Below are 24,451 nucleotides of genomic sequence, written 5' to 3'. Positions count from 1 at the left end.
TTATGTAGAATGATTATACCCACTGTGGGCCTGGAGTAAAGGAAATGACTCATTCATATACCCTTAATAGGGAGTTAATCTATACAAACTTTTAGGATGGTCGATTTGGAGGAATCTATCAAAATTTTAACCATATGCTCTTTTTGACACGCAATCTCTTCTAGGTACTTCTCTTACAGAAATACATTATGTGTGCATATATATTTACAAAAATATTTACTGTAGTAAGAATAAAGTATCACAAACAAGTTAGGTTAAATTATGAATATATTTCATATGATGAAATTCTGTGCAGCCATTAAAAGAATAAAATGGAGGGAAAATGTGCTTAGTACAGTTTGAATGGAGAAAAGCAGGTGCACAACCCCATGCAGAGTATGGTGTTATTTTTATATAAATAAACAAATTTCACAGAGGAGTTTCTACTGAAGGATACAGGCAATTGTTGACAGAGGAGGCAGAGTCAGGCTCTGAGCTGTTACTTTAACAATGTTGTTTCCTTATACACAGAGTCAGATTTATCATGAAGAATTTCACGAAGTCTAAGCACCAGGGCCTCTCACTTATACAAACCTTTCCCCAGGGCTTTGGGAGGGGCCTTAGCAATGTGTTCATAGAGTCATATGCTTTTGAAAATTTGCAAAATTAAAATAATGCAAATTCAATCAATTAAGACAACTGTCTATTTCAATTGAGACTTCTCTGTCACTCTGCCTCTCATGTTGGGTGCTTTAGAATTACTTTTCTACCAAAGTCTTCTCCCTAAGGCAAGCCTTTTAGCATGCTTTGACTTCCATTCAAACTTTCCCTCTCATATCTATTTATTATTACCATCTATTACATGTCCTCAATATCTTTTCTGACATTCTAAAACTCTGAGAAAAAGAGCTATGAACAGTATTATCAGTACTCCTTTACTAGCAAAACTTGATGTGATTAGAGCTCATTTAATGAGAAAACCTGACTTGAACTGACATGAGACTATTAAAGATTCTATTTATCCCACATACAATGAACATCCATGTTTTGCTGCAGAAATAATTATGCCTTTGATTATGAGGTATTGCTCAGTCCCCAAGGAGTTTTTAAGTAATAAATAGTACATGAACTAAATTATCATTCTAAACTCCGAAAATTCTCAATTCCTAAACATAACAGACCTTATAGGTTTTAGGAAAAAAAAAAGATTGAGTTTTTATTTAGTTTCATATAAAAGATGCCTTTTAAAAATTTACTCTTAGTACTTAGCTTTCCAACATGTTTAATCAAACCTTAAGCTAAAAATAAAGGGGATCTTCAAAAAATCCTACTGCTAATGTTATCCTTAATGGTGACAGGCTGAATTCTTTCCCCCTAAGATCAGCAAGAACTCAAGGCTGTCTATTCTCACCACTTCTGTTCAACGTTGCATTCACAGTTTCTTTCTCCATTTGAGCCTTGAGATGATGGCAGCCATGGCCAACACCTTGATTTTAGGCTTATGAGAGACCAGACCCAGAGGATGCAGCTAAGCCACATCCAGACTCTTGGCTCATAAAAACTTCAAGAGGATAAATGTTGTTTCAAGCCATTTAAGTTGGGGCTAATTTGTTATGCAACATTAGACACATAATACTAGAACTACAAAATGCTAATAGAGCTAGCAATTGAGTTCATCAAGGTTACAGGATACATGGTCAATATAAAAAAATTACTTGTATTTCTATATACTAGGTATAAACAATTGGAAATTGACTTAAAAAATATGCCATTTACTTTGGTACCAAAAAAATCATTAAACACTTAAGAAATAAATTTAGCAAATATGTGCAAGATCTGTTTGTTAAAAACTACAAAACATTGCTGACAGAAATTAACGAAGACCTAAATAATAGAAGAGATAAACTATGTTCATGGATGGGAAGGCTCAGTATTGTTAAGACATCAATTACCCCCCAACTTGATCTATAGATCCAGTGCAATTTCAATTGAAATTTGAGAAGGCAATTTTGTAGAAATTGACAAGCTAATTATAAAATATATATGGAAATTCAAATGACCTAGAATAGCCAAAACAATTTTGACAAAGAAGATCAAAGTTAAGGATTTACATCATATGGTTTCAAAACTTACTATGAAGATACATTAATTAAGATAGTGTGGCACTGCCATAAGGATGGTTACAGAGCTTAATGGAACTGAATAGAGCTCATAGGTAGATCTAGATGTATGAGGTAAACTGATTTTCAACAAAGATGCCAAGGTTATTCAATGTGTAAAAGACAGGTCTCATAAAACAAATAGTGCTGGAACAACTGGATGTCTACATGCAAAAAAAAAAAAATCCTGAACCTCAATCCTAATCTAAAACCATATACCATACATATATCTGATAAAGGACTACTCTCCAGAATATATAAAAACACTCTTACAACTCATCAATAAGAATATAAATAACCCAGTTTTTTAAATGGTCAAAAAATGTGAACAGATGTTTCACCAAAGAAAATATGTGAATAGCCATTTAACATAGGAAAATATTCTTAACATTATTAGTCATTAGGGAAATGCAAATTAAAATCACAAGATACCACCACACATTTTTTAGAATGGTTAAAACTAAAAAGACTAACCATACCAAGTGCTGGTGAGTATATGGAGCAACTAGAATTTTTATACATCGCTGATGGGAATTAAACCTGTATGTAAAAAAAAAAAAAAAAAAAAAAACTGTATGTACAACTACATGAGAAAAGTGTTTGGCGTTTTCTTTTAAAGTTAAACATACATGTATCATAAAACCCAGCAATCTTACTTCTAGGTAGATACCCTAGAGAAAAACATATGTCCACACAGAGATTTGTACACAAATGTTCATAACTACTTCATTCATAAAAGCCAAAAATTTGTAAGCATCCCAAATATCCATCAATAGGAAAATGGACTACCAACTCAGGTATATCCATTGAATGGATTACTACTCAGAAATAAAATGGTTAGAACTACTGATACACACAACAACATGCATGAATCTCAAAAGCACTGTACTGAGTGAAAGAATCAAACACCAGAGTACAAACCATATGATTCCATTCATATAAAATCCTCAAATAGATAAGCTAACCTATAGTTACAGAAAATGGATTAGTAGTTGCTAGGGGTCAAGGTTGGGGAAAGAAGAGAATTGATCAAATGAGAAAGAGGGACGTTTTTGTGATTATGGGCATGTGATTATGGGTGACGACTGAACAAATAAGTGTACCTGTTAAAAACCAAACTGTAGGGCTTCCCTGGTGGTGCAGTGGTTGAGAGTCCGCCTGCCGATGCAGGGGACGTGGATTCGTGCCCTGGTCCGGGAGGATCCTGGGTGCCACGGAGTGGCTGGGCCCATGAGCCATGGCTGCTGAGCCTGAGCGTCCGGAGCCTGTGCTCCGCAATGGAAGAGGCCACAACAGTGAGAGGCCTGCGTACTACAAAAAACAAAAAAAAAAACCCCAAACTGTATACTTATTAGGAGTATATTCTCTTTTATGTAAATTATACCTCAATAAGTTGATTTTGAAACTAAATATCTGAACAAAAAATAATTCAGGGTTAAACAACATTGAACACAGCTAAGGAGAGCACTAGTGTATTGAAATATAGGCCAGTGGGAATTACTCAGAATGCAACACAGAAACAAGGAGATGGAAAATATTAAGAGAACTTAATGAGGAATGAAAGGTGAAAAGAAAAGATCTGACATATGTCTAATCAAAGTTGTAGAAGGATAGAATTAGGGAGAATGAAAAGCTGCAATAGAGATAATGGCTAAGAATTTTGTAGAATGGCTTAGAGACATAAACCCATAGATAAAAGAAGCACAGCTACTACCAAACACATCAATAAGATTAAATAAATCCTAGACATATTGTGGTGAAACTGCTGAGCACTGAAGACAAAACAAAAAAGACCTTACAAGCCGCATGACAGAAAAAACAGAGCAAAAATACCCCACAAAAAAATCCACAGAATATCAACTAGATGAATAGCAACAAAGGAAGCCAGGAAATGACGAATTATTATCTCTTCAAAAAGCTGAGCAAAAAATAAATGTCAGCTTAGGCATGTACCCAGCAAAGTTATCTAAGTTTTAAAATTATGCTCATTTTTTTCTCTCTTTCTTTTTTTTTTTTTTTTTTTTTCGGTACGTGGGCCTCTCACTGTTGTCGCCTCTCTCGTTGCGGAGCACAAGCTCCGAACGCGCAGGCTCAGCGGCCATGGCTCACGGGCCCAGCCGCTCCGCGGCATGTGGGATCCTCCCAGACCGGGGCACGAACCCGTGTCCCCCGCATCGGCAGGCGGACTCTCAACCACTGCGCCACCAGGGAAGCCCCAAAACTATGCTCATCTTTTAAAAAAGAGGGTAAATTAAACATATTCTCTGATTCTAAAAACAAAACTGGAGAAAATTTATCAACAAACTTTCATTAAAGAAATTTCTAAAAGATTTTCTTTAGAAAGAAGGAAAACAGCTCAGAAGAAAGGTCTGATGCAAGAAGGAATGACGATCAAAGATGTTGTTAAACTGTATAATTATTTACCTGTATAAATAATTATAAAAATAATGTTAATAATAAGGTATAAAAATAATAATGTTAATGGGCTTAAATGAACATCTCAACTCCTGAGCAACAATATTACATCAGTTGAAAGGTAGTAAACTGAACAAAGTATTATTGTATTTTTCTTGAGAATGGTTTATATTAATTAATTTTAGACTTCAAAATGCATGATAAGAGTTTTGAGGACAACCAATACAAGAACAGAAGTAGCATGTGTAACTTCCAAATTTGACAGAGAAAACAATGAGATAAGAAAACAAACCAACTCAATCAACCCAAAAATCTGTGATAACTAGAGGCCAGGTTATTCAGGGCCTTACAGGCCATGGTAAGGCTAGGGATTTTGGTCCAAGTGAAGAATTGTGCTGAAATTATGGGAGATCCAAGATAAGTGTAAGATATGTTTATTCCCAGTACCCAAGATGCTTATTCTCTGATGCAAGGCCCTTTCCATTTAGCTTGGTGTTTCACAGTGGTTGACTATAGCTCAATGGGGCAATGGTTTAAGCCCAATATCCGGTCTGCCCACCTATGCCCTGGAAATCCAGCGACTTAGCTCCTCACTGCCACTCTGTAATCTTCAAAACTACAGTAGCATATGCAGCATGCAGGATGATACATGTAGAAATACACTTTAAAACTAGAAACCAACTCCTTATCCAATTAAGATACTCCAAAATCTCAAAAAAGTAGTCCAAACACATTTAAAATTATTCTTTCTTAGCCACCACATGCACATAGGGACCAGGCAGCTTACATAGATGTGTGAAGTGTGCAGTGTAGGAGGAACTGCAACAAACTTGAGAGTCAGTGCCCCAAAGAATCCATCAGCTCCTTGGCTCCAGCCATTGCTGTTATACAGAAACTTAGTTATTGTCAGAGCACCAGACTACCTGTGCTAAGAAACTAGCCAAATTCTTAGTTCCATGAAAATGCCAAGTTTTCTTTGCTCACATGATTGCTTCTCTTAAAATATTTTTATTGAAGATAATTTTTTTTTTTTTTTTTGCTGTACGTGGGCCTCTCACTGTTGTGCCCTCTCCCGTTGCAGAGCACAGGCTCCGGATGCACAGGCTCAGCAGCCATGGCTCACGGGCCCAGCCGCTCCGCGGCATGTGGGATCTTCCCAGACCGGGGCATGAACCCATGTCCCCTGCATCGGCAGGCGGACTCTCAACCACTGCGCCCCCAGGGAAGCCCTAAAGATAATTTTTTAGAGCAGCTTAAGTTTCACAGCAAAGTTAGGATGAAGCTACAGAGAATTCCCATATATCCTCTGCCCCCATACACGCATAGCTTCCCCCACTAATCCCCACCAGAGTGGTACATTTGCTACAATTGATGAACTTACACTGACACATTGAAATCACCCAAAGTCCATAGTTTACATTACAGTTCACTCTAGGTGTTGTAAATTCTATAGTTTGGACAAATGTATCTATCATTATAGTATCATACAGTATCACACTGCCCTAAAAATCCTCTGTGCTCCATCCATTCATCCCTTCCTCCCCAAACCCATGGCAACCACTGATATTTTTACTGTCTCCATAGTTTTGTCTTTTCCAGAATGATATGTAGTTGGAATTGTATAGTATGCAACCTTTTCAGTTTGGCTTCTTTCACCTAGTCCTATGCATTTAAGGTTCCTCCATGTCTTTTAATGGCTTGATAGCTCATTTCTCCTTAGCAGTGAATAACATTCCATTGTCTGGTTGTACCACAGTTTATTTATCCATTCACTTACTGAAGGACATCTTAGTTGCTTCCAAGTGTTGGCAATTATGAGTAAAGTTACTATAAACATCTGTGTGCAGGTTTTTGTGTGCGCATGTTTTCAACTCTTTTGGGTAAATACCAAAGAGTATGATTGGTAGACTGTATGGTAAGAATATATGCAGTTTTGAAAGAAAACGCCGAAGTGTCTTCCAAAGGGGCTGTACCATTTTGCAGTCCCATCAGAAATGAATGAGAGCTCCTGTCGCTCCACATCCTTTCCAGCATTTGATGTTGTCAGTGTTCTAGATTTTGGCCATTCTAATATGTGTGTATCTTCTTTGATGAGGTGTATTTTAAGGTCTTGGTTCTTTTTTTTTTTTAATTTTATTTATTTAGTTAGTTAGTTTTGGCTGTGTTGGGTCTTCGTTTGTGCGAGGGCTTTCTCTAGTTGTGGCAAGAGGGGGCCACTTTTCATTGCGGTGCGCGGGCCTCTCACTGTTGCGGCCTCTCTTGCTGCGGAGCACGGGCTCCGGACGCGCAGGCTCAGTAGTTATGGCTCACGGGCTTAGTTGCTCCGCGGCATGTGGGATCCTCCCAGACCAGGGCTCGAACCGTGTCCCCTGCATTGGCAGGCAGAATCTCAACCACTGCGCCACCAGGGAAGCCCCTTGGTTCATTTTTTAACCGGGTTGTTTGTTTTCTTATGGTTGAGTTTCAAGTGTTCTTTGTGTATTTTCAATAATAGCTCTTTATCAGATATGTCTTTTGCAAATATTTGCTCCCGATATGTGGCTTATATTTTCATTCTTTTGAAAGTGTCTTTCACAAAGCAGAAATTTTTAATTTTAATGAATTCAAGTTTATCAATTCTTTCTTTCATGGATCATGCCTTTGGTATTTAATCTAAAAAAATCATCATCAACCCAAAGGTCATCTAGATTTTCTCCCATGTTGTCTTCTAGGTGCTTTATAATTTTGCATTTACATTTAGGGCTGTGATCCATTTTGATTTAATTTTTTGAATGATGTGAGGTGTGTGTCTAGATTCTTTATTTTTTTTTTTTTTGCATGTTGATGTCTAATTGTTCCAGCACCATTTGTTGAAAAACTATCTTTTCTTCATTTGATTGCCTTTGCTCCTTTGTCAAAGATCAGCTGACTACATTCATGTGGTCTGTCTGTGGGCTCTCTATTCCATTCCATTGATCTCCTTGTCATTTCTTTCACCAGTACAACACTGCCTTAATAACTATAGCTTTATATTAAGTCTTCAAGTTGGGTGTATTGGTCCTCCAACTGCTTTTCTTCTTTAATACTCTGTCACCTATTCTGGGATTTTTGCCTGTCCATATGAGCTTTATAATCTGCTTGTCAATATCCACAAAATAACTTGCTGGGATTTTTATTTGAATTATACTGCATCTGTAGATCAGGTTATGTAGAACTGACATCTTGACAAGGTCGAGTCTCCCTGTCCATGTATCTTTCCCTATCCTTTTACTTTTAGTCTATAAGCGTCATATTGAAGTGGGTTTCTTATAGACAACATAGAGTTGGGTCTTGTTTCTTTTTTTTTTTTTTTAGCGGTATGCGGGCCTCTCACTGTTGTGGCCTCTCCCGTTGCAGAGCACAGGCTCCGGACGCGCAGGCTCAGCGGCCATGGCTCACGGGCTTGGTTGCTCCGCGGTATGTGGGATCTTCCCGGACTAGGGCACGAACCCGTGTCTCCTGCATCGGCAGGCGGATTCTCAACCACTGCGCCACCAGGGAAGCCCGGGTCTTGTTTCTTGATCTACTCTGACAATTCCTGTCTTTTAATTGGTGCATTTAGACCACTGATGTTCAAAGTGATATACTTGGATTAATAGTTACCACATTTGCTACCCTTGTTAGTGGTTCTTATTTTTGTCTTTCACTCTTTTTCTGCCTTTTGTGGTTTTGATTGAGCATTTTATACATGATGTTTTCTTCCTATCTTCTCTTTTCCTCCCTGGTCCTCTATTACCTTCTGATAAAAACCTGTTCAACTTCCAAGGCCACTGACAAAGGCACACACCTTCTGAAGCTATACCAGGTAGGTATCATTTCTCCTCACCCTGAACTTCCCAAGTACATTGTTCCACTAGTTCCCTGTTTCTTGTTCTGCTGAGTTTTATTATAGCTACTTATTATATACCAAATTCCCTACCAGGCTGAAGGTTCTTTGAAAGCAGGACTATGAGTTTTTTCATCTTTCTATCACCTTTGGAACCTAGCTCAGAGCCAAGTACAGAGAAAATAAATATTTGTTCAATAAAACTGAAGTACTAAATAGTGTGATGCACATGAAAAGTCCCATAGTAGCACAAAATGGAGAAATCAGTGTGGTTTGAAGTAGTCAGAGAAGACTGGATAGGGCAGGGGAAAGGGTCCTTGTGGAAGAAGGAAAAGCTCCAACAAAGGAATGGAAACGTGAGGGGCATTAAAGTAGCCTGTCCTCCGCCTTATCTCTAAGAGAATGGATAGGCAGAGAAAGTACTCTTTATTGATTGTGGCCATTTTCAAGTGTCTGGGAAACCCTCTGTAAGATGGGTTCTGGCTATATTTTTACTTCAGTCCAGCTAAATGTGAGGCAATAAATGATGACGGATGGAATAAAATGTAATCCCCAAAGACCTCGTTTTCTTTAAATTCTGCCTTCAATACAAATCAAGTGATAATCAATGCCAAACTTGGAATATCATATATTTGTTCACTCTTTTATTTAATAAATATTGATTAAGCAACAATTATGGGCCAGAATTGGGCTAAGTGCTGCAGATACAGCACTGGATAAAATGTGATCATCAACTTTCAAAAGGCTCACAACCTAATGGGGAAGATTAGCTCTCAGTAAGTTGGAAATTGCCCATTTCAATGCACTCTTTCTGTAGATGATCTTAGACTCATACTACTTTGGAGAAGTTGAACAACTGTATTCACCTGAGGCCGAACATGTCCCCCAGGAGGGCTGAGCTTGGTGTAGTTAAGTGTGGGAGTCACAGAGAGGTTCTTCTCACATGGCTTTACAATAGTGTAGAATGAACACAACCTAGCTTTGTATAATACTTCAATGAGAGAAAACAGACTAATGCAGGAAAAAGAAGAGAACTTTTAAAAGCATGGTTAAAATCTTCAGAGAGACTCAAGACATCAGAGCCATAAAACTATAACAGGCTACTATTTTTAAAAAGTATTCAGAGTTCCTAGAAATTAAAAATACAAGAACCAAAATGAAAAGTAATTCAAACAGAAACGATGAATATCAGAAATGACATGACTAAGGTTCAATACACAAAACTAGAAGATTGATTTGAGCGATTTTTGCAAAATACAAAGCAAAAATAAAGGGATTAAAAAGTTCAAAGGAGTGTAGCACAGGGAACTCTACTTAATACTCTGTAATGTGTAAATCAACTATACTCCAATTAAAAAAAAGAAAAAAATACTTTGTAATGGCCTACATGGGAAAAGAATCTTTTAAAAAGGGTGGATAGGGCTTCCCTGGTGGCACAGTGGTTGAGAATCCACCTGCCAATGCAGGGGACACAGGTTCAATCCCTGGTCCAGGAAGATCCCACATGCCACGGAGCAACTAAGCCCGCGAGCCACAACTACTGAGCCCGTGTGCCACAACTACCGAAGCCCGCGCGCCTAGAGCCCGTGCTCTGCAACAAGAGAAGCGACCTCAATGAGAAGCCCGTGAACCACAACGAAGAGTAGCCCCCGCTCGCCGCAACTAGAGAAAGTCTGCACGCAGCAACGAAGACCCAATGTGGCCAAAAATAAATAAAATAAATTAATTTTTTAAAAGGGTGTATATATGTTTATGTATAACTGATTCACTTTGCTGTACACCTCAAACTAACACAACATTGTAAATCAGCTATACTCCAATAAAATTTTTTTAATGTTGAAAGGAAAATTAAGAGTCCTGGATGATAGTTCAAGATCCAAAATCTATCTAATAAGAGTCCTAAAAAGAGATAATAGAGAAGATGGAGGGAAACAAAGAAATACCAAAGAGAATATTTACCTGAAGTGAAGAAAGATTTACATGGTTAGATAGAGAAGACACTCTAAATATTTTCTAGAAACATGGGAAGGACTCATAATATAGTTCAGATAAATCCTGGAGAAATTTGTGACATTTGGCAATAAAAGGAGAACGTTTTAAGCTTCTAGTACGTACAAGTGTGTTTGGGGGCAGGGAGTACAAGACGAATACGTACTAAAGAATGGTAAGTAAACTGGCATTGGACTTCTTATACGTAGCACAGAATGCTAGACAACAATGGGAGATCATCCTGGGTTATACAGCTGGGCTCTAAATGCAATTACATGTATCCCTAAGAGGGAGGCAGAGGCAGATTTGACGGACAGAAGAGGAGAAGGCAGTGTGACCGTGGGGGCAGAACAGAGTGATGCGTCACGAGCCAAGGAATGGGCAGCCGCCAGAAGCTGGTAGAGGCAGGGAAAAGATTCTGCTCTGGAGCCTCTGGAGGCAGTGCTGCCCCACTGATGCCTTGATTTCAGCCCAGTGATACAGACTTCAGACTTCCGGCCTCCAAAACTGCGAGGGAATAAATTTCTGTTTTAAGCCACCAGGTTTGTGAAAACTTTTTAGAGCAGCCACAAGAGACTGATACAGTGAGTTATTACCCAAGTAGTACACTGGAAATTTCAAGAACAGTACACACAGATGAGCACCTTGACAGCTCAGAGGTACCAGAAAGACTAAAACAGTACTTCAAAGTCAAGCAAAGACATAACCACCCCAAGATTCAAAGCAACTTAAAGCAAGTTCGATATTACATTACTAACCTACATTAATAACAAGCAAACTCAGGGATAAATATAGATCTTAACCAAGAGTAGTTTATTCTTTATTTGGGAATTTCCTATTGAAATTAGTCTTCTCTGCCCCCATATTTTAAAGCCATGTGATATCCATGCTAGCATCTAGGACAGAATGATTCAAAAGAATCCTTTATGCAGAGCTCTTCACTGTTTCAGTTTTTGTGTTTAGTGAAGCAGTGTACTAGCCAAATATCACAATAGGAGTTCAGATCATAAAATGTATTACCAGTCTATTCAACTACCCTCCCTCCTGATACATTTAGAATTGTCCTTCCTTTATATAAATCCAATAGAGCAGTAGCTTCTAACACTGCTCTTTAAGGCACACACATAGATTGGAACGCACAGTAAACGCTCCTTTAGACAAAGGCATCATGGCTTGCACAGTAATGGGGATATGCCACAGGTAGCCCCACTGTATACGGTGCTGTAAGTCAGTCACCCAAGTCATTAGTCCATAGCACTTCACTGTGCGGGTAACAGACTGTTCTCCGTCTTTACCAAACACCTCTTTACTTTAGTTAATTAATTCAATATAGTATTAGGGGAGCCAGAAAACAAGCAATAAGTTTTAAGTGAAGGTTAAGCATGCCTCCAGCACTGTACTATGTATTATAGTTTATATAAATATAGTAGGGGAAAAAATGGTTACTGCCCAGAGGAAACTTAGCATCTGCTTTGGGAGGAAAAACTCCGTGCAACTAGAAAACTATGTAAGAGGATGACTGGTGAAATGCTAAAACCACCCTGGGGCTTCACTTTACTTCTTCTTATACAAAGACGACATCCAACCTCTGTATGGATGTGGAAGCTCCTTAACTGATTTTATTCATTTTTCAACTGGATGCCAATTTATTAATTCGTATATTGAAAAATATGCTCGACACATATATTGACTAGGACACTCCCATTGGTTTGTCTGCCCTAAACTCTACTTGGAGATAGGGCTACTTGGAAAACCAAGTTGTGATTGGAGGGTTGCTTGAGAAGTACGAGTTTAGTGCCAAGGGAATTATGTGGATGATATAAAAGTTTAATGGTGTCAACCATGACAGTCCTTCCAGACAACTCTCTGTGGATGGCTCACAGGACCTTACACAATCAGAGAAAACCACCTCTTGTGAAGTTGCACCCACTACCCCAACCTGGGGAGGTATACCTAAATCAGTAAACTTTGTCCTCTCAAGTTTGACTAGCCATAGATGAGCATTCTAGGTAATGCAGGTGCTCTCAGGAGCTGACCTAGGATTCGAGCAACTCAGATAAAGCAATCTTAAAACACAGACCTAGAGAGAAGCATGTTTGCTTATAATGATACCAGCCAGAAACCATTTTTTTTCTAGAAGCCTTTCCAATCCAGGTCTAAGTTACCTTCACACCTGCTTGTTCACAGGACAATTTAGGCCGCATGCCATGTTCTTCTAGACCATGGCATTATCTATTGACTCTCTGCCTCACTCACATCTGTGAAACATGGAAACTCACCAATGGTTTACAAGACCATCAGTTTTAAATAACACCATCCATCACAAAATGGAAAGGAGTGATCAACATTTCTTCAACTGCAATGCATTATACAAGGGTCAGCAACGGGGAGTCATGGTTGGCAACACAATTGCTGGCCTCAGGTAGCAAATCCATCCTTCTAGCTGTTCTGATCCATAAGGGTTCAATGAACCACAGAGAGACAGTGCAGCCTCTTCTTACTGGGAGTATCTGCTGTAACTCTTTCATCCAAACCCCATCATAAAACAACTGTAAGGTAAGCTGATGACCATTTATCTAAACTTCATCTAATGGCCAACTGCTGATAAAGAGGAAAACATGCACATGAATGAGCAGACAGATGTGATGAAGGAAATTAAAGTGTTCTTATCTTGAAGAAAGCAAAGATTTTAAATGTAGGAAAAAATTAAAATAATTTAGTCATTAAGTCAAAGCCAGATGGGAAGCCACTAGTGCAATTTTTCCTGGTAAGCAAATTCCAGGGCTATCCCCAAAAGTCCTGACACTCAATTTCTTACAACATATAGCTATTATGATAATATCCCACAACCTTTCAGTTATCAAAAATCAAGATTCTCAGTTCAGCTTCTAGGGCCTGGATATGGATTCCAGTATAGCATACTTAGTACTTTTTCTTCTTGCACTTTGGGTCCCAGTTTTAATTTTGCCCCAGACAAGCAAATGTTTTATCCTCCAAATTTCCAATTGATATTTTACTTACAGCCTATATAAAAATTTAAAATATAAGATGGTGTATAAGAAGACCCGGAATGCTCCCTTAACATCTCTGACTTTCATGTTTTTCACCTGTAAAATGGGATCACAATAATTGTATGCCCCTTACCACAGTGGTTCTCAAATAGGGATGATTTCCACCTCCCAGGGGACATGTGACTATATCTGGAGACATTTTTAGTTGTCACACCTTGAGAGAAAGGAGTGCTAATTGTTCCCAGTGGATAGAGGCAAGGGATGCTACCAAGAGTTCTACAATGTACAAGACAGCCCCCAACAACAAAGAACTGTCCAGCCCCAAATGTCAGTAATGCTGAAGGTGAGAAATTCTGCTTTAATGTCATGGAGTTATCATAGAGATCAAAGCATATGCTTAGTGAGAGATTTTATAAATAATGATAATAATAATAAATCTTAATGTTAGCTTGTCCTTATTTTACAACAAAAATTAAATTCTCGCCTATGAATCAAAATAAGTGTGAAGGACCAATGACTGCCAAAGGAAAAAAATCATCATTGAAAAGTATAAGCCTAGAATTGTGGTGATAAAGAGACTGTCCTAATCACATCACTGAAAGCTTGGACATTGGCCTGGGTCACCGAGATCACGCTGCTCTCTCCACCCTGAACTTGGGTGGATGATCCTCTGGCTCTTGATGTGAGATCATCTGGGAGGCTGGTGGATGTGCTCTGAAGCAAGGTCAGCTGGGCTGGATTTATCTCTACTGGGCTGGGCAAGCAGAGTAGAAAACACAGGCCAGCTGCTCAATCTTGAGTTGTCAGGCTCTCCAAAAAGGGGTCTCTTAGGATGAAAGGATGTTGGTCAAGTCATTCTTGGCTAGAAGTTAACTAGACAGAGTACCTAGTAGAGAGGGACATGTAAGTGGGAGATAGAATGCACAAAACTGGCATTATCCCTAAAGCTTCTCCCTTTGGTAGTGGATCACACCATGGCCTGTTTGTTTTCAGATTCATTCCTCACCCTTCCCTGCTGTGCTTTGGGAGGCATGGGGGTGAAGGTAGTACGGGCAGCCTGTGCTCCATGTCAGCTGGTGTTCTGCAGGGTTTTCCACTGAGAAATGAGAGGCCCGAAAGAAGGGAGAAGCAAGAATATTTCTCCCTTCCTTCTCTGCCTCTGGTGTCTCCCCAGCAGTGGCTGCACCACCCCCTTGGTGTCAGTATCCTTTGTGGTTTCAGGATCCATCAGGCGTCCCTAGGCCCTGAGCTGGGGTATTACCATTTCCTCCTTTCATCCAGTCTAGGGGTGTGGCTTCCTGTTGCTACTAACTTTTGGGTTGCCTTCCCCATCCTCCTTTTAAGCTCCTTCTGGCACCTGTGAAACCAATTTCTTGCACTAAATTCCCTCCGATTTAAATAGAGTGGCTCCTCTTTCCCGGCTGGACTTTAAATGATACTTTCAGGGTAGAATGTTGGGCACAATAGTGTGACACCTGGAGCTCACGCAGTTACACGGGTATAACGAGGGCATGGCGTCAACAGGAGGCAGAGGAAGCTGAATTTACCTGCCCACCAAAGACGTGTTAAGCACTCACTATGTGCTGGAAATTGTGCTGGGTATAGGAATTTGGTGTGAACAAAAACATATACCACTTCCATTCCCCAATGAATAATAATATAAGTAACTATAAAATTATTATATAATAGTGAGTTGCTCTATGATTTTTTTTAAGTTCAAGAATTCTGGTAAATGGGCTTCCCTGGTGGCGCAGTGGTTGAGAATCCGCCTGCCGATGCAGGAGACACGGGTTCGTGCCCTGGTCCGGGAAGATCCCACATGCCGCGGAGCAACTAAGCCCGTGAGCCATGGCCGCTGAGCCTGTGCGTCCGGAGCCTGTGCTCCGCAACGGGAGAGGCCACAACAGTGAGAGGCCCGCATACCGCAAAAAAAAAAAAAAAAAAAAAAAGAATTCTGGTAAATGAAATAACACAAGAAAACAACACAAATTCTTCCATGAAAATAAGAGGTGAGTTGAAGTAGGTTCAGGCTAATAACATATTGGAGAGAGAATTTATAACTCTCCAGGTTTATCATTTCTAATATGAGCATCATTAAGCTGCTTTTCCAAACCCCCAAATAATAGCCAACCCAGCTACTTTCTGTTCCTTAGAGTGATGCTTGGGGAGCAATGCATATTTTAAAGATTTGTTTCCAGTATGAAGTCATATATCAGAGCTAAGAAAAATTTATAAACCTCGGATTAGAGGTTTCCTGGATGACCAAGTGATCTTGTTAGCCAACATAGGGATACTTATGTAAAGAAAGAGAATGAAGTTTTAAGACTGGTCTAATGATTCAAGACATGAAATACATTCATTCTGGGAGCTGTTTGAAGGATACAGTGAAACATAAATAAAACTAAAAAACTAATCTGTTGAGCCAACTGAAGAGACTCAAAATGGAAGTCCACTCATATGCATTTGCATGACCCCAACCCTTGAAATCAACAGGCACCAAATGAACCTCTAAGCACATTATATTTACATGTTTTGCCCATTTCTGATTTGGAGTAATTTTTTCTATAACAAGAATAGAATAGGATAGAATTTTGTAGATTAGTCACAATTTTTATCTAAGTTTGTTCCAATCTATTTACTAAATCCACAGTGGTCCCATTAAGGATTAATTGCTTCTTCAAAAGGGATATTGAGGCACTCATAAAGTGAACTATTCCCAAATTGTCTTATAAACCAATGGCTGATTAAGAAATCCACCTCTTCTAGTTCTACACAATGTTACCCTTTCTGAAGATGCACGAAGATGCAAGAATGATCAAATTTCCTCTGTGTAATAACACCTATGGGCTTAATCAGCACAAAACCTCTCCATTAAGACTCCCTTTCTAGATATACACACAAAATACAGTTCTTAGGGAAATGAAAATAAAACTTTTGGGTGTGGTCCAAGTTCTGTGAAAAATGCAACTTACTTAAACAGAAACAGTTAACATCAGGAGCTGGTTAGCAGTTGAATAATTACATTAAATATATTCACCTCAGTGAAGACTGTAAACAAAGAGATATTAAGTAATTTTTTCACAAGTGCCCTGCTGTGATACCAGCTGATCAGGTTTAATAACAACCAGTGTTTCTACTAATTTTGCAAGAAAGATATGTTGAGGATAATTTCATCTTCTCGAGTGAGTATAAATCATCTATTCAACAGCGAGCTTAACAATGATACCATGTAGCATAACCACCAGCGATCAACTCAGAAATGTAATTTTTAGAACTGTAGTATTTGCAAACTAAAGGATTAATGTTAACTTCAGTCAATACAGAAAATAAACTTGATTAGCAGAATGCATTAATATCAAATCAGCTTTGCAGATAGTATGTTTTCTGCTATATCCCAAGGTGTGTGTCTGTCTCACTCTCTTTCTCAAGAGAACCCCAAAGGAAAACACTTTTCATTCTAATTGTATTATTTTAATATTCAGTTTGTAAACAATGCAATGTTTTTGCATGAAGGTAAAAATTCAGGCTGCTTTTTAAATAAATCCCCAAGGAACTGGGGAATTAGAAAATCTAGTTTATTTTCTAATTGATAATGGAGAACACCAGAGGAATCACAGGTATTATGATGTTATGATTTTCTTTTTATTGTTCAATATACAATTATGTAAAAGGGGAAGACTCTGTGGTTATTCCTCTAAGTAATGTACAAATGCTGAAATGCATTTTTACATAGCATAAATACACTGTAAACAAAATGAAAAAAAGTATGAATTTTTAAAAAGTTCAGCCCTTAGTATAGATATTTAATTATATTATTTTGATGGTTTAGAAGCAAAATTGGGGCCAGAAAGGCATAATTAGTTTAATAACCCCAAATATGGTAGCAACCAGCAAAATTCAAACGAGAATAAAGAACAAATACAGTATTATAAGGAATCTAACCTTTCTTTCCTATAGCTGCTTTGAAGTTTCATAATCATGGTCATTATCTCTACTGATGATACCAATGCTTAATTATCGGGATATAATAAATGCAACATAATAGAGGAATTACCAAGTTGTGATGTATACAAATGTATCTAAACGTACAGATAATACAACAAAAAGACATAACAGGTATTTTAGGAAAGCTTATTCCTATTCAGGGATAATGAAATATATAAGGAAAAGTTTTTCTCTCTGGCAAATGACAAGTAATTATTTCCACAAAGTACTTAACACACAAGAGGAAAGAAATACTTGAACACATTTAATTTAATATGTTTCTAATTCCTCAAACTCCTGGCTCTTATATTAGTCTTCAAAAACTCTGCAAAACATAGAAACTCAATTTATCACAAAGGATTAGGCTAATTCAAGAAAAGAAAATTACAAATGTTTACAGCCTATTTAGAGAGAGTTTACAAGAATAGAATTTTATTCCTAAGAGGTACTGAATGTTCTCTATTGAAGTGGGAAGTACACATTCTGATACCAGCCACACGCAGATACCTCTTATTCTCACTGTGCACTAAATTTTGATATTGATAAAGGACTCATCCACATTTTATATGAAGTCACTGATGGTTTATCATTTAAAAATTTTTAAGTGATCAAATACTGAGAAAGCCTTATAAATAGTCACTTGTGTAATTCTTAAAGTCCAACTGATAACTAGAGAGAAAAAAATAGTAAGAGCTTAAGTGAGCAGGAAGGCAGTGCATTTTCTAGGAAAGATAATCTCAAGCTTCCCAATACTACATTATTTCCTTACAATAACTTTATGTTTATAAAGCCTGATTTTTTAACACCTTTATTGGAGTATAATTGCTTTACAATGATGTATTAGTTTCTGTTTTATAACAAATGAATCAGCTATACATATACATATATCCCCATATCCCCTCCCTCTTGGGTCTCCCTCCCACCCTCCCTATCCCACCCCTCTAGGTGGTCACAAAGCACCCAGCTGATCTCCCTGTGCCATGCGGCTGCTTCCCACTAGCTATCTATTTTACACTTGGTAGTGTATATATGTCCATGCCACTCTCTCACTTTGTCCCAGCTTACCCTTCCCCCTCCCCATGTCCTCAAGTCCATTCTCTACATCTGCATCTTTATTCCTGTCCTGCCCCTAGGTTCTTCAGAACCTTTTTTTTTTTTCAGATTCCATATATATGTGTTAGCATACAGTATTTGTTTTTCTCTTTCTGACTTACTTCACTCTGTATGACAGACTCTAGGTCCATCCACCTCACTACAAATAACTCAATTTCGTTTCTTTTTATGAAAGCCTGATTTTTTTAAAAAAACTTATCAGAACATAAATGTTTTTAAAATAAATTTATTTATTTATTTATTTTTGTCTGTGTTGGGTCTTCGTTGCTGCTCCCAGGCTCTCTCCCGTTGTGGCAAGCAGGGGCCACTCCTCGTTGCAGCGTGCGGGCCTCTCATTGCAGTGTCCTCTCCCATGGTGGAGCACAGGCTCCAGGCACGTGGTCTTCAGCAGTTGTGGCATGAGGGCCCAGCAGCTGTGGCTCCAGGGCTCCAGAGTGCAGGCTCAGCAGTTGTGGCGCACGGGCCCAGCTGCTCCATGGCATGTGGGATCCTCCCGGCCCAGGGCTCGAACCCGTGTTCCGTGCACTGGCAGGCGGATTCTTAACCACTGTGCCACCAGGGAAGCCCCGAAAGGCTGATTTTTTTTTTTTTTTTTTTTTTTGCGGTACGCGGGCCTCTCACTGTTGTGGCCTCTCCCGCTGCGGAGCACAGGCTCCGGACGCGCAGGCTCAGCGGCCATGGCTCACGGGCCCAGCCGCTCCGCGGCATGTGGGATCTTCCCGGACCGGGGCATGAACCCATGTCCCCTGCATTGGCAAGTGGACTCTCAACCACTGAACCACCAGGGAAGCCCCGAAAGGCTGATTTTTAAAACATGATTTGTATTGCCAAAAAAATGAGATTCTTTAAGAGAAATAAAGGACTGATACTCTTCCTGCTCCAAGAATGCTGAAAATCGGAGACTCTCAGTTGATCTTAAACTTAAGGAGACTTTGTGACATTTCAAAATAGAAAGACAAAACCTTTTAATAAGCTTCCTAGTAAAGGGGATATTCTACTTAATAAAACTCTTTCTTTCACAATAAATTTTATTCATAGACAGACTTCAATTTTGCCCATGAAAAAATAACTGCTGTGGGAATTGCCTTCCCACTCTAAACAACTAGATATCCTTACAAAATACATTTAAATACTGTTTCAGGCAGTGGATGAGTATGGTACTTGAGCAACAGAAAACAAATGGGGAACATACTACTATTATTCCAGCTTACTGCCTAGAGGTAGTTTCTAGGCCACAACACAAGGAAAAAGAATCTAAACAAAGTCCAGCAGTGTCGTTGGACTAAGGTGACAGAAACTGGAGTTTGGGAAGATATCTAGGTTATTTTCGGTAAATAGATTTTACAGGCTAGATTACTGGAGATTTGCGGACGAAACTCCTGGAGTCCTTAGCTGAGTAGAGATCTATCCAGGAGGTCAGGCAAAGAACTTCTGGAAAGCATTAAGCGAAAAATTACTGGGGCTCACACAGTTAGGAATCATTACCTTTTCCACTAAGTAAAGTAAAGGGACCTTGTAATACATAGAGCATCAGGTAGAGTTCTCTGAAGTATCACACCTTAATAGTGGGACTACAATAGCCCTAGAGTAAAGGCTGCTCTGAACCAGTCATAATAAAGCTTAAAATCAAGACTCAGAAGGATCAAACTGATTCAAATAACTTCAGGATAACTGAAGTTATTCAAATATCTTCCTTCTGGCCAATACTCTTTCAAACGTCTTTCAGCACTTAACACCTTAAAATTTGCAATGATCGTCATCCTATCAAAAATTACCTGGCATTCAAAAATTAGAGACCTAAATATAAGACCAGACACTATAAAACTCTTAGAGGAAAACATAGGAAGAACACTCTTTGACATAAATCACAACAAGATCTTTTTTGATCCACCTCCTAGAGTAATGGAAATAAAAACAAAAATAAACAAATGGGACCTAATGAAACTTAAAAGCTTTTGCAAAACAAAGGAAACTACAAACAAGACGAAAAGACAACCCTCAGAATGGGAGAAAATATTTGCAAACGAATCAATGGACAAAGGATTAATCTCCAATATATATATAGCACATGCAGCTCAATATTAAAAAAACAAACAACCCAATCAAAAAATGGGCAGAAGGGGCTTCCCTGGTGGTGCAGTGGTTGAGGGTCTGCCCACCAATGCGGGGGACAAGGGTTCGTGCCCCGGTCCAGGAAGATCCCACATACTGCGGAGCGGCTGGGCCCGTGAGCCACGGCCACTGAGCCTGCGCATTTGGAGCCTGTGCTCTGCAAAGGGAGAGGCCACGGCAGTGAGAGGCCCACGTACCACAAAAAAAAAAAAAAAAAAAAAAAAGGGCAGAAGACCTAAATAGACATTTCTCCAAAGAAGACATACAGATGGCCAAGAAGCACATGAAAAGCTGCTCAACATCACTAATTATTAGAGAAACGCAAATCAAAACTACAATGAGGTATCACCTCACACCAGTTAGAATGGGCATCATCAGAAAATCTACAGACAATAAATGCTGAAAGGGTCTGGAGAAAAGGGAACCCTCTTGCACTGTTGGTGGGAATGTAAATTGATACAGCCACTATGGGGAACAGTATGGAGGTTCCTTAAAAAACTAAAAATAGAATTATCATATAACCCAGCAATCCCACTACTGGGCATATACCCAGAGAAAACCATAATTCAAAAAGACACATGAGGGCTTCCCTGGTGGCGCAGTGGTTGGGAGTCTGTGCCCAACGTTTGTACTTGTAGAGAACGTTTGTTCTCTACATCTGTATCTCTATTTCTGCCCTGCAAACCAACGTATGGACACCAAGTGGGGAGAGTGGTGGGGGGTGGGGGGTGGGATGAACTGGGAGATTGGGATTAACATACACTAATATGTATAAAATAAATAACTAATAAGAACCTGCTGTATAAAAAAATAAAATAAGGGGCTTCCCTGGTGGCGCAGTGGTTGAGAGTCCGCCTGCTGATCCAGGAGACGCGGGTTCGTGCCCTGGTCCGGGAGGATCCCGCATGCCGCGGAGCGGCTGGGCCCGTGAGCCATGGCCTCTGGGCCTGCATGTCTGGGGCCTGTGCTCCACGGTGGGAGAGGCCACAGCACTGAGGGGCCTGCGTACCGCAAAAAAATAAATAAATAAATAAATAAATAAAATTAAATTCAAAATTCAAAAAAAAAAAAGGTACTGAATACTATTAACAGTAGACTAGACACTGCATAAGAAGAAATAATCAGGAACTTGAAGATATTTATCCAAAGTGAGGCAAAGGGGGAAAAATGACTGATAAAAATCAGTGATCTCTGAGACAATATCAAGCAGTCTAACAAATATAAAATTAGAGTTCCAGAAGAAAGCAGGGGCAGGAACAAAAAAATATTTGCAGAATAATGGTGAAAATGTTTCCAAATGTGAGGAAAATATAAACTCATAAATCCACAGAGCTCATTGAAGTCCAACCAGAATAAGCACGCACACAAAAGCATAACACAGCACGCAAGAATCCAATTACTGAAACCAGTGGTGAAATCTTAAAAGCAACCAGAGAGAAAATAATGCAATCCATACAGAGGAACAAAAGAACTATCAGAGGCTTTTCATAAGAAACCATGCAGGGCTTCTGTGATGGCGCAGTGGTTAAGAATCTGCCTGCCAGTTCAGGGGACACGGGTTCAAGCCCTAGTCTGGGAAGATTCCACATGCCACTAAGCAACTGAGCCTGTGTGCCACAACTACTGAGCCTGCGCTCTAGAGCCCCTGAGCCACAACTACTGAAGCCCATGCACCTAGAGCCAGTGCTCTGCAACAAGAGAAGCCACCACAATGAGAAACCTGCACACCTCAATGAAGAATAGCCCCAGCTCACCGCAATTGAAGAAAGCCCACGTGCAGCAACAAAGACCCAACACAGCCATAAATAACTAAATAAATCTTAAAAAAAACCCCACACATATCAGAAGACAAGAGAACAAAAATTTTAAAGTACTGAAAGAAAAATACTTGCTAATCTAGAATTCTACACCCACTGAAAATATCATTCAAAATTTAAGTTAAAATAAATATGTTCTCAGACAAACAATAGCTGAGAGAATTTGTCACCAGCAGACCTGCACCATAACAAACATTAACAGAAGTTGTTCAAGAAGAAGGGAAATTATTCCAGACAGACATGTGGATCTACATAAAGGAATGAAGAGTAACAAGGCATATATTCAGGTAAATACAGGATATTTGTTCTCATTTTTAAATCTCCTTAAAGATAATTGGCTGTTTTAAGCAAAAATAATAGTGCATTTCAGGATTCAGAGCATATGTAGAAGTAAAACATATTAAACATTTTAATAGGAAAATAGAAGTATATTGTTCATTTTACACATGAAGTAGTATGTCAGTAGACTCTGATAAATTAAAATCATATATTTCAAATACAAACACAAAGGAAAAAAACCAAAAGATGGAAACAAAGAAACAGTACAGATAGTAAGCTAATAACAGAGAAAAATGGAGTCATAAAAATGCTCAAAAAGAAGACAAAAAGGGAGAAAGAGAATAATGACACATTGAACAAAGAAAAACAGAATGAAAACAAAAAACAGCAAGACAGTAACTCTCTGCCCAACCATGTAAATATAAATGTAAATGGTCTAAATGCTCCAATTAAAAGGCAGTGATCGTGAAATTAGATAAAAATGTAAGACCCAATTATATCCTGTCTATAAGAAATCCTCTTTAAATATAAAAAGACAAATAGCTTAAAAAGTAAAAGGATGGGGAGTTCCCCAGTGGTCCAGTGGTTGGGACTCTGCACTCTCACTGCCAAAGGCCTAAGTTCGATGCCTGGTTGGGGAACTAAGATCCCACAAGCTGCCACATGTGGCCAAAAAGAAAAAAAAAAAAAAAAAAAAGTAAAAGGATGGAAAAAGATACCACACAAATCCTAAACAGAATAAAGCTAAAGTGGCTATATTAACATCAGATAACACAGATTTCAAACAAGAAATAAACAAGGGATAAAACTGGGCATTTCATAGATAAAGGGATTAACTGATCAAGAAAGCATAACAATATTAAATATATTGGGTTGGCCAAAAGGTTCATTCGGTTTTTTCCCTAAGATGGCTCTAATAGCACTTAGTTGTCTTTAACTTCATTCGAAACAATTTTGTTAGATTGTATGTGACAGCTGTTATAGCAACGTGCATTTAAAAAAAGTGTTATCAATTGATACAGCTACTATGGAGAACAGTATGGAGGTTCCTTAAAAAACTAAAGATAGGACTACCATGTGACCCAACAATCCCACTACTGGGCACATACCCAGAGAAAACCATAATTCAAAAGACACATGCACCCCCATGTTCATTGCAGCACTATTTACAACAGCCAGGACATGGAAGCAACCTAAATGTCCATCAACAGAGGATGGATAAAGAAGATGTGGTATATATATACAATGGAATATTACTCAGCTATAAAAAGGAATGAAATTGGGTCATTTGTAGAGACATAGATGGACCTAGAGATTGATACTATGCATGAAATAGATAACTAATGAAAACCTACAAAATATATATATACACCTAAAAAAAAGACATCAAAATTGGTGAATTTTTGTGTAGCCATTTAATTAACTATTGAAGATGGAAGAAGAAAGGCAACATTTTTGGCATATCATGCTTTATTATTTCAAGAAAGGTTAAAAACTCAACTGAAGTGCAAAAAAAAGATTTGTGCAGTGTATGGAGAAGGTGCTGTGACTGATCAAACATGTCAAAAGTGGTTTGTGAAGTTTTGTGCTGGAGATTTCTCACTGGATGATGCTCCACGGTCAGGTAGACCAGTTGAAGTTGACAGCAATCAAATCGAGACATTAATTGAGAATAATCAATGTTATACCATGTGGGAGATAGCGACATTCTCAAAATATCCAAATCAAGTGTTGAAAATCATTTGCACC

This window comes from Kogia breviceps, chromosome 3, assembly GCF_026419965.1.
Source record: "Kogia breviceps isolate mKogBre1 chromosome 3, mKogBre1 haplotype 1, whole genome shotgun sequence".
Classification (NCBI taxonomy): Eukaryota; Metazoa; Chordata; class Mammalia; order Artiodactyla; family Physeteridae; genus Kogia; species Kogia breviceps.
The sequence above is the reverse complement of the archived record's forward strand: the minus strand, read 5'-3'. Positions refer to the sequence as shown.